At 44.9% G+C, this 14,299-nt stretch overlaps 1 protein-coding gene across 1 annotated transcript in view; it reads right to left on the minus strand.

Moving 5' to 3' along the window:
* BRINP1 (BMP/retinoic acid inducible neural specific 1) overlaps positions 1 to 14,299 on the minus strand; it is a 146,677-nt gene that overhangs the window by 2,121 nt on the left and 130,257 nt on the right. The gene's annotated exons all lie outside the window — the stretch shown is intronic.

Genomic DNA, 14,299 nt, shown 5'->3' on the forward strand with positions numbered 1-14,299 from the left:
TTACATGCTCTCACAGTGGCTTTTCAAAACATCTAAGAAAGATGTTATTTCCCTTATTTTTCCAGAGCTCCAAACTCTCAATTCAGTGAAAGTTCCATCACAACTCGTATCTCCGGGTCCCGCTGCCCCTCAATACTCCTTTTTTTTAATTGATGTACCAAGAGTCAGGTCTAACACTCAGCACGCTTAAAAACGATACCCAAGCCTGTTTCCCAGATTCCAGCCGCTGAAACATTGTGTGAAAATAGATACTGATCAGGTTGGAAGCAACAGCAAGAAACGGCAAAAAGAGGTAAGATAGGCAGCTTAGCAGCTTCTCATCTTTCCTCATTTCTGGGCATGTCTCCTCTTGGCCATCTTCCATGCTAGGAATAATCCCTTACATATGTCTGGCACTTTTTACCCTGCGCAGGGTACGTTCACTCCCGTTTTCTCACCGGAGCCTCACAACCACACCCTGAATATAGCTTGGGACTTGAGGTCAGTCAGAGTGTGCTTCAAATCCTGGCTCGTCCACTTCTGAGCTGAGGGAATGCTGGGCAGTTTCCATCACCTTCCTCGTCATTTCTCCCACACCGGGCTGTGCGGAGGATTGCATGAATTTTTATGTGAAGCTTTAGCCTCAGACATGGTAGGTATTAAGGACTCAATAAAAGTTAGTTCTTGTTATTCCTGCAAAGGGACTCTCAGCTCCATTTTCTAGACGTGGCAAGAGAATAGAGAAACCATGCAATGAGTGAGTAGAGAAATCTCCTGGCTTGTAGAGATGGGTTTTTTTTTTTTTTTTTAAGAGTCAAGGAGGCCATTCTTAAGGTTGGAATGTGCCCCGGTTGATGGTGATGAGAAGATGGTGGCAGTAGTTCCTGATCCCGTCTGAGAAAACTGGAAACAGAAGCCCCCTTGTATTGTAGTTTCTGTGGCAGAAAGTGCTAGCAGCCCATCTATTTTATCCTTGCCACTGCTGAGTCATCGTCACAAGCCGTGAGGTAGGCAGTACAGACTAATATTGAAAAGCATGCGCGTTGGCCCAAGCCGAACTGAGTTCAAAGCTCAGGTCTGTACCCAGGAACAAGCCACTCGGAGTCTTGGAGCCTCAGTACCCATAGCTAAAAGGAGAATAATAGAGCCCATCTTAGGCAGCAAGGGAGAGGATAGAATGAGAGGATATATTTAAAGCATTTAGCATAGAGCCTGGCGTAGACCAATTATTAAAAACGTAATCATACTAGGAACTCTCATCCCGGAGAATAAGCTCTTCCTTTGAAGGTATTGAGACACTCTCAGGGATTTCACTATCTCTCTGGGGTTGGAGGGAAACCCTTTGGTTTTCGTGGGACATTTGAAAATGGATACTGTTGAAACAGCATCCCAGAATGCTGTGCTTTAAATGAGGTGCTTATCAGCTGAGCAAAAAAATGGAGGAATAATGAGAGGGCCCTGGAAACTGCTCTGCCTTTTAAATCCGCAGAGCAATTTGGCAATGAAACTTCCCTCACACCATTCAAAACACTATTTTTTTTTTTTTTGTCTTTTTAGGGCTGTACCCTCAGCATATGGAGGTTCCCGGGCTAGGGGTCCAATCAGAGCTGTAGCTGCCGGCCTATGCCACAGCCGCAACAATGCAGGATCCAAGCCGTGTCTGTGACCTACACCACAGCTCATGGCAACGCCGGATCCTTAACCCACTGAGCGAGGCCAGGGATCGAACCCACAACCTCATGGTTCCTAGTCAGATTTATTAACCACTGAGCCATGATGGAAACTCCTCAAAACACTGTATTAAGACCTCTGTTTGGGGGGTTCATTTTCCCTTGCAGGCTCTAAGGCTGGAGTGGGGGCTCCCTTCTTCCCTGAGCATCTAGCCCAGAGCCTGGCTCTACATAAATGTTTGCGGAAGGAATGAATGAATGCTGAACGAATGAACGAACAGACAAAATTGACATTTTTCATTGGAAAAAAACCCCCCCAAAAAAAACAAACAAAAATCAACTTCTCTTCTCCCTCCTGAACTGCAGTATTAGTTTTCAATACCTTCCACCCACACAGCTCCAGGCCTCCCTGGTCTCTGCTTCTCTGCTTCGTGAGCCCAATCCTATTACAGCCTGGAGAACAGCAGCGGGCCCAGCCTTCAGGAAACGAAGCTAGAATGATAATGAGCCATGCGGCTCCCACCTCCCCAACCAGAACATGGACTGAATATTGGCTATGAGTCATCTGATATTTTTGTGAGCCGCAGGGGCCCGCCACATGTCTCTGATTGCGTGGTTCCATCTGACGAGAGCGTCATTTCAAAATGCCTCTTTCAAATGGCCCACACTTGCCCCGTCACTCCCTCTCCAAGGGCCAGGACAGTACCCCATTTACAGCTCCTCTGTTCCCATCTGCAAGGCATTCTATAACCCCGTAGAGCGCCCCCTTTCTCGTGTCTCATCATTGGGACCCTTTGTCAGGACCACAGCCCCCCACTCCTTGAATCAATGCCTCATTGTGGCTGAACTCTCAGCATCCTTGGTGGGGGGAAAGGATAAGATGAAAGTTCCCGGTGATGCTGCAAGAAGCGGAGGGCCGAGTGGCAAATTAGGATTCCAGGCCTGTCGAGCAGGAGGGATTGGGGACAGAGGCCCTCTGAGGCGCATCAGAGAGCTGCCTGGCACCTGCATCTCCTGACCTCAGAATAATCATGAGGTTGTGGGCTGTATCAAAGAAGGCATTAATGATACAGCGGGAGGACTCAGAACCAGGCAGAGCGTGGGGAGGGGGCAGGCAGGGAGTGTGAGGCCCAGGGCAAGAGGAAAGGGATAATGCGGGAGAGGAGAGAGGTGGAGCGTGAGGAAGGGTGTCCGGGTCTCGGGATGGTGGGGAAACTAAGGAGCCTGATGCAGATGAGCAGATGGAAGCAGTGGAGGAGGAGGGAACTGGAGAGGGAAAAGGTGATGGAATGGAATTAGAGTGGGTAAGATAGAAAGGAAGAAACCCAGCCAAGCCTTCATATGTCATTTTCACAAAATCAGGGAATGCAGACGCTGGATGGGTCTTTTTCTGGTGTAGTGTGTGTGGGGGGTCAGACTGGGGAAGCAGTGCTACAAGTGAGCCCAATTTCCAAGGTCAGGGAAAAGTCTTTAGATTTTAGTCCTTTTTTGTGTGTGTTTTTAGGGCCGTACCTGTGGCATATGGAAGTTTCCAGGCTAGGGGTTGAATCAGAGCTGCAGCTGCTGGCCTACAACACAGCCACAGCAACTCGGGATCCAATCCACATCTGCAACCTACACCACGGCTCAGGGCAATGCCAGATCCTTAACCCACTGAGTGAGGCCAGGGATTGAACCTGCATGCTCATGGATGCTAGTTGGGTTTATAACCTGCTGAGCCACAACAGGAACTCCCAGTACTTCATTTTTGAAGAGAAGACCAAAACGAGAAGAAAAAAACAAAACAAATGAAGCAAGCTTATCTCAGTTTTTTGCATGCTTGTCCTTAGCACAAGCAACTCCTAATAAGGAGGAATCCACTTCAGTCAGATCAAGCTCCTACACCTTCTCCATCTCCAGCCAGGGCCCTGGGTAGTCATCACTGACATTCAGAAACTCTGCCATGCTTGATGGCAGGCGGCACCTTAAACCAGCCAAGAGAGTCAATGGCTGTCAAGGGACAGCCTGTGTACCAGGCATTGTACTGGAGCTTTCCCAGAACAGCGTGGATAACACGGTCTGTATCACAGATGAAGAAAGCGAGGCCCTGAGAAGTGGGATAACTTGTCTGACATCACAAGCTTCCTCCACATTCAAATACCAAGCTCTCTGACTGCAGCGTCAGTGCCCTTTCTGCTGGGCACCTCGGTGTAAAAGCATAACGACAAAGCCCGCAAGAAGGAAGCAGCCCATGAGAAGAGAAATAAATTGAAATCATGGAAAACACTAAAAGTTGGAGCGTGCGAAGGGCCTATTATCACACTCCTTGCTTCCCCTGGACCTGCCAGGATCCCTCTCCTCCATTCACAGATAATTGGAGCTCACCGACAAGATCTCAGGGAGAGGCTGGGGCCCAGGGGTAGGAGGGACCGTGATCTATAAATACCATTTCCCAGGCTAGCTGGTGACAGCCTGCCTCAACCCTGGCAACAGAGGAGCGGCTTAATAGGCCAGCTCAGAGAGGTGGCGGGGAGGGCGGGGGTGTCTCAGGGAGGGCTGACACAGCCCCCACTGCAAGGCAGCCCATGTGCAGCAGTGAGGACCATGTTTTAAGATGCTTTTCTCTGTCCCTGGGGAGCCAAAGCATCTTCCCTTTGCAGCCAAAGCTGAACTCTTTCTGCTGGATGGGAGTTCAGTTCATTCTGATGGGGGACTGAAAGGAGGAGGAGAGGGCGGGAAGTTGCATTTTTATTCCTAAAGCTGGGGCCCGATTGGTAGCCTTCTCCAGAGGCTGCTCAGGATGCCGTTTGGACCATAGCATCAGAAAATCAAGAGGAAAGAAACCTTGGAAATATTCAGCTCATCTCCCTCAGGTTTATATCTAAACAGTGAAACTTAGTTGTTTAGGTAGAGTTGCAGTGTTTCTTGAGTGCTTTCTCTATCAGGGCAGTCAGCCTTTATCCTCTCATTAGCCCCCTGAGCTAGGACTCATTTGTGATTTTTGTTCTACTGAAAGGGCATGGGAGACCAGAGAGGTACTGTGACTTTCCCATGGTCACACAGCAGGGACATAGCAGGCCAGAGCTCAGGATTTCTGCATCCAAACCCAGTATTCCCTCTATTCCCCTCTTTACTTTTCCCACCCTCTCAAACCTAGAGTGGAGGAGAAGTGAGGCTCCAGGCCACGGAGACACCTCCTCTCCCCCCCGCAGGCTCTGTCTTTGCCTCAGCCAGGATTTTCTGGCGACCTGACAGGCCTCCTGGTGACACAGCTGGAGCTGCTCGTCACTTGGAGGACATAGGCTATGCCACCCAGGGCTTCCCATCGTGCTTTCAAAGGCGCACAGCTCCCCTTCAGAACTAGCCAGGTGGGGAGCCCAGGCTGGGATTCCTAATTCAAGCAAACTTCCCGCTGATTTTAATTGGAGGTTTTGCCTAAAACAGGATGGCAGTGCCAGGCCAGTGGCATTTTAGGGAAGATCACACAAATCCAGTGCCAAGGAGAAGGGTGGTGTGAGGGATAGATCCAGGCTAAAATAGAAAAGTATAATCCATAACGCCCATTTGCCTACCAGAGGTGTTTATTTAAATGGGGAGAAGAAATTTTTTTTTTTTAAAAGGAAAGCAGTGTTCTAAATCATTCTTTTATTTATGCATTGTGCTTCTTTCTTTCTTGCCATTTCTTTGACATTGTCATGGGTGTTTGAGTGGTTTCATGAGACTCCACAGAATGTATACTCTGCCCACCAGAGATTACGATGAAACTGGGCAGACAAACAGTGGTTTTTAGGTTTCTGATGATGCACTGTTTTGGGGTGTGTCTGACTCTGTGTGTGCTAGAGGAAGAGTTCAGATAAGAGATGAAAGCATCAGTGGTGTCGGAATGCTTGGGGTTTTACTGAAAGAAGCCCTGGGTTATGGACCTTCTAGTGTGAATCAGAGCTGACCAGCAGACCCCACTCTGTGTTCATCCTTTTCCGCAGATTCATTTCTAGCTTTTCACCATTGCCCTCTTTGAGTTTCCACCATTGCCTCAGTAGCCTGCTTGCCCGCCTTCTCTCAGTTCTGCACATGATGTCAGAGCCTTACCGAACAGCCTATGGCAATAGAGGAAAAATCCCAAAGAGAAATGTTGTGGTCCCTCGCCACAACAGAGATGCTTTCTGGTCTGGAATTGTGGACTGTAGCAGATCTTCTTTGTGGAGGGTGGAGGGAGAGGGTAGAAGGAGAATGGAGAACAGCAGCCAAGTGAAAATCCAACGGGGCCTTTAAAATTAGGTTGTCAGGAGCCTAATTGAGGAGGATTATGAAACAATTTCTGCAATTACACAGTTCTGTGTATGGAATGAGGCGACAGGTAACATCAGCTACATATTCAAATTCAGCATTTTGCTTCAGGGCCTGGATGTGCTAGAGGCAAAGGAAGGAAGGATCCAGAAGCCTCTTTAGGGCTGACAGGCTGAAAGCAGCAGGGAGCTCCCAGATGGAGGGCTGCAAGAGTAGTTTATTCTTCCTGGGCGGTCGTCAGGCAGATTGACAGGCACAGAGGAGAAGGCAAGAAAATGAGAAGGGGCTAATCAGGTCTGATGGGCTTCACCCCGAAGTACAATAATGGTCTCACTACATCAATGATCTGGGCAGTGAGGTGGAGTGAGCCAGTTAATGGTTGTGGGAGTTAGTTAAGTCAATGCTGGACCTGCGGGACCACTATTTCGCCTTGGATATTTGACCTTGTTCTTGGACCTTGGATAAACCACATCACCTCTTTGATTCTCAGCTTCTTTCTCTGTCAAATGGGGGAGGTAATATCTACCTTCCACGTTATCTTCAGAATTAGAATCAGATATGCAAAGCTCGGGGAGAAAAGAAGCTATGACTATTAACCATTATTATTACTGAGGGCAAAAAATAATTGTGTTTTATAAATGTTCCAGGTGCAAATACTCCTCTCAGTTACTAGAACAACCCAGGTGATTATAGCTTAATATCCTAGTCTCCCTGGTCACTCACCGGCCACAGTTCTGATGACTGCTGTCCCCATGATGCTTTAAGACAGAGCTAGATGTCAGCCTTGGGGTTAGAAAAGATGGGGTATTGAATCATAGTTCTGCTACTCACTACTTAACCTTGAACTAATTGCTTGTCCTTTCTAAGCTTCAGTTTTCTCCACTACAGGATGGCATAATAATACATGACTTGCAGGATTGTTTTGAAGATCAGATAAGACACTGCTTCTGACACAGGTACACATTGTCTCTCATGAAACCAACTTTCCTGTTCCTCTGGAGCTCACAAAGAAAACGGTCCCTTTGAAATAAGCCTAGATTTAAAAATCCAGGGAAAAAATGCAATAAATGTTGTTGGGGCAGCTGAATATTGATATTAAAGCAGCAATAATCAATCTCTTCTTGACACTTAATCTCTTCTACATCCCAGAATCATTAACAGATGGATTACAGATCTAAATGTGAAAAGCAAAATAATAGTAACATCAACAAAACACTTTTTTAGAAGAAACATAGAGAAGCGTCATTATGAGACTGAAGTAGGCAAAGATTTCTTAACACAGCTCACCATAAAGGAAAAAAAATATGTTGATTAATAGATATATTAAGATTAAAACATACCCATCAAAAGATACCACTCAAAGAGCAGAAAGACACACTTTAGTTAGAACATACATTTGCCAATACCTCTACCCAATCAAAGATTGTATTTGTAATACATAAATAACTCCTACACTGGCTGGATGCTGGGCTTCTCAAAGGCATTTCATGCTGCCTGAAGTTTATCACTCCTTCCTGGGTGTCTTTTATCACAATTTGTATTTTTCTTGAGAAGGTTCCACTAAATTGTTTAATAAATGTGATTTGTCCCAGAGTGAAAAATAACCAAAAGGAAAAGTAAGCAAATGATATGATGATATGAACAGGCAGGCACATCATCAAAGAGGATATTCAAAAGGCCAATAAGCACATGAAGCTCCACTTCTTTAGTCATCAGGACCACACCAATTAAAATGGGATTCTACTGCAGGAGGATGCTAAGATACAAATAAAAAGGATGAGAAACACTAAGCATTCCCCAGCAAGTGGGACAATTGAAACTCTCCTATGCTACCTGCAAGAAGGATCCCTGGTTCATTGAGCAAGTCTGGAAAAGCAGAAGGATCTACTGAAGTTGCTACGAGGTGAGCAATTCTACACCCAGTAGATACCTGGCAAAAATGCACATAGAAGTTCACCCAAAGATGTGTGTAAGACTGTCTACACTGTCATATCCCCAACTTGAGACCATCCGCAGTGGAACAGACTTTTATACATAATGGAATATTCTTGAGAATAAATGTGCCAAAACCTCACAAAACAATATAGAGGAAGCTCATAGAAGAATGAAAGGTGGGAAAAGCCAGATATCAAACAGTGCGCACTGTATAGAAAGAGAGCGGAAAAATGAGCTACAGTGGGTATAGCCACCAAAGGGGTAATTCCCTTGAAGAGAAGACTGATGGTACCCAGAAGAGGACACGGGGTTTCTGTAGTGCTGATAACACCCTGTGTTTCTGATCTGGATGCTGGTTACATGTGGGAATTCAGTTTGTTGAAAATCCATCTTGCTGTTCACTTAACAATCTTTTCACTTGCTATAATATCTCCACTACTTCCCCAAAATGTTTACCTCCAAAATCATCCTTTTAAAAAAAATCAGAATAACACAAGGAAGGCAGAAATATGTTACATTTTTATATCACTTTCAAACTTTCTAAAGTTCTTCTGTTTGGTACTCTAATTCCGATCTTTACCACTTTTCTGTGTCATAGGCTGGGTTGAGAGGGCATCATGGATCTCATTTTAAAGGTATGAAAAACTAGGCTTAGAAAGGTGACAGGAATTCCTGAAGGTCACCAATGAGTTGTCACATCAGCAGGACTACACTTCACCCAGGTGTGAGTTTGTTGGTGGCTTTGGAGGGTGGAGGTGAGGAGGAGCATTGGGAAATGGCTCTGAGGGGGGATAAGTAAGAGCTACCCACTGAAATTGTAAGAACTTAGTTCTATTTCTGACTCAATCCTCTGGATTCTATTCTGAACAGGAAGCCACTTCTTAGCCCCAGGGAGGAAAAAAAAAAAAACCAACTGAAAACAACAAAAAGGGTCTGGAGATGCTTATTTTCTTGCCTTGCGTCAGCCGGGTGAGTCAATTGCCCTCCTTGCTACAAATGCAGAATGACAAGCAGAGATGGGAACGAAGACATCCCTGGTTGTGCTGGGTTGAACAAATCCCACATATCACTCGTGGTGAAGCTCAGCTGTCTGCATGCCTCTCCCTGTCCCTCACCCTGACTGTGCATCTTGGTTGCCCTGGTGTTTGGCCTCACTGCATTCTTACTCCCATAAATAGAAAAGAAATGCAAAAGATATCCTTAGTTAAATGCTTCATTGCCCCATGATCGGGAGGGTACCTCTAGGCTGCCGTGACTGACAGCAGGATGCCCAGAGCTAGCCTAGGGTTATCTGTGGTCTTGTACCTATTCTTCAATAGGACAGTTTAGTATACCCTCAGAATAGGTTTTCATCATAAATTTTCTACCCCCCAGCCTCCCCACCCCCAATCAGTAGGTCAGGGACTGTCAACATAGCAATTTATTCCAGGAGGGGGAGCTGTCTGTGTGTTTGGCATGGCCGATTTTCAGAATGGGAAAGGATGCTTAGCCAAGGCTTGGTCCATGGGAAACAGAGTTTACGTGACTTGCCTGAGGTCACACAACTTGTACCTGGAAGCCCCGAACTAGAATCTTCCCCTTGAGGAAGGACCCTGCACACAGCCACAGATGGGTACTGTTCATCTTTCCCCACCCTCCCCCAAAGGGGCCAACAGCTTTTTACTTGGGTGACTTACACACTGGGGGAAAGGAAGTAATCATGCTTTTCAAGGATTACTGGATACTGGCTCAGAAACTAACTGATAGTAGTTCTAGAAAACACAAAATGTTACCCTATTCTTCTCTCAGTGGGTCCAGTGGTTATTTCCTATTTCCTGTGGTTATTTCCCCATTCCAAGAGTGCATGCTTGAGATGAATCCATAATTGGAATATTCAGCAATGGGCAGAATCCCCTTCCTTCCCACTTCCAGTATACTCACCAAATAATAAAAATGATATTATGGAATACCCTTTCCCTTTAACCAGCTTCTCAGAAAACAAAACCCAACCACAAGAGCAATCAAATACGTACCAAAATTGAAGCACGTCACAAGGGGAGTACACCACAAGATAAATCCATTAAACCACCTTGGTCTTGATTGACCAAGGTTCCAAAGGGTAATTTTGTATTACAAAATGTTTCTTCCCAAGGTCTCTGAAGAGTGCACTCCCCTCTGTACTATAATGCATCACACTGGAAACATGAACAAATAAAAAGTACACAATGGGTGACAGGTGGCCATGGATCCCCTGACACTCCTCCTGTGACAGGAGATCTCTCTTCCCTCCCTTGAATCTGGGCAGGTTCCACCACTCCTTTGATCCATACAATAAGGCAGGACAATTCACTTGGATAAGAGACTCAGCTCTCAAGAGACTAGCAGCTTCTACTCTTTGTTTCTTGAGAAACTTCCTCTTGCAGCTCTGAGACCACTTATAAGGAATCTGAACATCCTGCTGGAGAGAGAGACCACAGCTGAGCCCATCTTTCGGGCCACCTCTGCTAAGGCATCGGACATGTGAGGGAAGTTTTCTTAGAACCACCAGCCCAGTGGCCAGCTGAATACTGAGTTGCTTCAAGTAACTCCATGTGGAACAGAAGAATTGCCCAGCCAATTCTGGTATAAATTTTTGACCTGTAGCTCATGAGCATAATAAACGATTGGTGCTTTAAGGACCTAAATTTGGGTCAGTTTGTTAAGACAATGATGGCTATTCCAACTACTGTATACTATGAACCCCCAGAGAGAATTCAGGGTATTTCTTTCACAATCTGCTACTACCAAGCTATAGAACTGACCTAGGCAGAACTCTAAAAATGTCTCTTCCTTCCCTAAGATTCCAGACTCGAACCCCAGGACCAGTGGAGTAAGATACCACACCTATGACTATGTTCCATTATTTGGCACAGTTGATACAAAGACAAAGAGGTCAGCTAGGGAACCTAATCTGACCAAGAGGTGCCCTTTAAAAGCAGCAGAGCTTTCTCTGGGTGTGGAAGGAAGAGAATTCAGAGGTAACTGAAGCACTAGAAAGACTTGTTGCCCTTTGTTCCTTTGAAGATGGAGCGGTCCATATATATACCAGGCCTAGACAATGGCCTCTAAAAGCTAAGAGTGAACTCTGGTCAAGCACCAGCAAGGAAAGAGTGATCCTAAGTCCTACAACCATGAAGAACTGAATTCTGCAAAACAAAACCTATGTAGTTACTCTGGCCAAGACACTCCCCCCTCTGTTTCATTTTACTCTTTAATCAAATGACGGGAATAGATTAGATGGCCTTTTAGGTTCCCTGAGACCTATGACATTTTCTGATTCTGGAATTTTGGGCCGTTTAACCTTGCTGAATCTCAGATTGCTAAGGTAAATCTGGGTGCGGGCCCAATCCTGTGCCGGTTTTATCTTATTTGCTAGATCTCAAGATCCCTATAGACAGGTGCCTCTGTCTCATTCACTACTCCACCAGCACCCCTTGTATAATGCCTGGCACTTTGTGGGTAATTGTAAAATATTTGCTGAATGGAGAAATAAATGGATAAATAAATGAAGATTCCATATATGTATTAATGTACATATTCTTAACAAGGGGTTTTGCCTATATAGGATGGCAGCAGAAGAGGGAATATTATTTCATAATGTGGGGCCAGTAATTAATTTCTGTAAACTTTAGTTTTCTCACCTATAAATGAGGAGTCCAATCCTTGTTCTAGCTACACACACACCCCCCATCGCTTATTATAAGAATCAGTTAAGATCATTGCTTCGAGAGCCCTTTGCAAAATAAAATAATCTATGCATAAGGTATCTGTCTTATGCATAAGGTATTTGTCTTAGTAATAGTTTACTTTTTAGAGGTAGGAATGTCCCTAAGCCAAGTGGGGTAAATTTATTCCCTAATTATACCAGAGACTGAGTACCTTCCTGCTGCTATTTTGGCCGCTGCTGGTTAGCAGTCACGCCACCTCACAGCAGGACGGGTACCTGCTGGGATACAGGGCCATTAGCATCTGTTTAAGCAGAAGGTGTTAGAAACTCAACTCAGCGAAGTTTGGCCAAAGGATGAGGATCTCTACTGTCAGGAAATCACAACCCTTGGGTACCACACCAAGTAATCTGGGTCGTCACCTCTAAACCTGGAGTAAATCATTCTTTCCCAAGGCTGTGTGCTAAGAAACCCAACCTCTTAAAAAAAAAAAAATCAAAAGGATGGTTCTATGGCCAACAAGATTTTTAAAAATATGCACATGACCACTTCTCTATTTAGTTTGGGTTTTTTTTTTTATTCTTTTGGTTTGGGTTTTTTTGTTGTTGTTGTTGTTGTTTTGTATTTTGAGCAGAGAAAGGTTTAGTGCCTGGCCATGCAAGGAACAGGTCTATTTATTGTCTTTTTGTTGTCGTTATTTGTTTTGCTTTGTCTTTTTAGAGCCACACCTGCAGCATATGGAAGTTGCTAGGCTAGGGGTGGAATTGGAGCCGTAGCCACTGGCCACAGCCACAGCCACAGCAAACCAGATCTGAGCCACATCTATGAACTACACTGCAGCTCACGGCAATACCAGGTCCTTAACCCACTGAGCGAGGCCAGGGTTCGAACCAGCATCCTCATGGGTGCCAGACAGATTTGTTTCCGTTCAGCCATAATGGGAACTCCATATTTAGTGGGTTTTATTTTTTTTTTAACTCAACATTTCCTAAACATATTCAGCCACAGATACCACTTCCTCCCACCACACACACACACACACACACACACACACACACACACACCATTTACCTCCTCACAATATCCTATCCATCCCTTAGGGAGACTAATTTTTGCTTGGTTTCAACCAAGTGCACATCTAGTGATGTAAGGCCATATTTACAGCAGTGAAGAAAGGCTTCTAATCCAAGGTCATTTTGGTGCCTAGACCAGCAATATGAGTATCATCTAGGACCTGGGACCTGTCCCAGACGTACTGAATACAGAATCCCTGGGGGTGGGGTCTGGCCATCTGTGTTCCCAAAGCCGTCCTGGGGATTGAGATGCCCATGCCAGTTTGAGAACCACTGCTCTAATCTGTAGATCTGTGATAAAGCTCATGTCAACACAGAAAAGAAACACTGAATCCTTTTCCACCTGGGAGAGAGGTTCCATTGATTCTCCAGCTCTTATTTCCAAAGGTTACCAGAGAACACTCCTTAAGTGTATCCCTAATATTTGTTTCCAATGGCTGCTCATCACCTAAATGATGATATACATGCTTGATGGCTAGGTATTCAATCCCTCCGTAATTTCATTTCAAACTCCTGGTCTAATCTTATTCAATCAAAACAAGGAGAACTGCACTAAGAGCTTATATTTGTTGATCATTTACTATATTCTAAGAACACTATATATATATAGTGGTCTTCACTCACAATAACTCTGGGGGGAACATACCATTATGATCCTCATTTTACAGCTGAGGATACTTAGGGCCCCAGACACCCTGAACATGCAACCCACCAAGATTTTACACCAGACTGGTCTGGTTCCAGAGTCCATGTGCTCAAACCTGATTTATGCAGTCTCTCTGATTTCTGATTTCCTATTTCTGGATGAAATTAGTCTAGCATCCAATTTTCATAGGTATACGTAGTTTCTTTGGAGAACCATTCTGTCCACCTCAAGTTCAAAGCACGCTCATCCTTCAGCTTCCATCTCAAATGCTCCCTCATTTCAGTTCAGGAAATACTGTGTCATTATATGCCAGGCACTTGATCTATCACCATGGGGGTGGCGGGGGTGGTGGTGATAACTAGTGAACACAAAAAACAGAATCCCTGCTCTCACAGCACTTATGGGCAAGTAGGGGAAGTCTGGGATTAATCTCACAATCACAAATGTGCCTAAGTGGTTAGAAAAAATTTCCATGTGGGATGCAGTTAGGACATACTTTTGACAGGGCAATCCAGCCCTACTGTCGGGACAAGCATCACTAAGAAATGGGGATTGGATCTGAAATTTAAAGGATGAATAGAACAGTTCAGGCAAAGAGAAAAGGGGATTCTTGTAGTCTTTCCGACAGGAATGTATTTCCCTCTCACTTTACTGCAATTCAAATTCTATGTTTATACAGTGGGAAGCAAAACAGAATCTATTTTATAGGGTTTTTGTAGGGATGCAATGAGTAAATTAGGTGTAGCATTTAAAGCTGTTCCTGGTACATAATAAATAGCCATTATATGTTTATTATTATCATTATTTATTATTATAGTGGCGAGTTAGTAGGAATAAGAGCTTCTGTCTCAGGACAAGCTCATGTAATTGACCTGCATGTGACTTGGCAAAGAACTGACCCTCTTTCTTCCATCCAGTCAGTGTGGTGTGTGATGTTTTTGGTGTACTGAATGCTTGTGGCTGGTTAGTTGGGCTCCTACAAAGCCCATGTGCATCTGGTCCCTCCAAGTAACAGGTTTACTTTCAGAGAGTCGGTTTTGTTTGTTA

This window comes from Phacochoerus africanus, chromosome 2 (genome assembly GCF_016906955.1).
Source record: "Phacochoerus africanus isolate WHEZ1 chromosome 2, ROS_Pafr_v1, whole genome shotgun sequence".
In the NCBI taxonomy this organism is placed as follows: domain Eukaryota; kingdom Metazoa; phylum Chordata; class Mammalia; order Artiodactyla; family Suidae; genus Phacochoerus; species Phacochoerus africanus.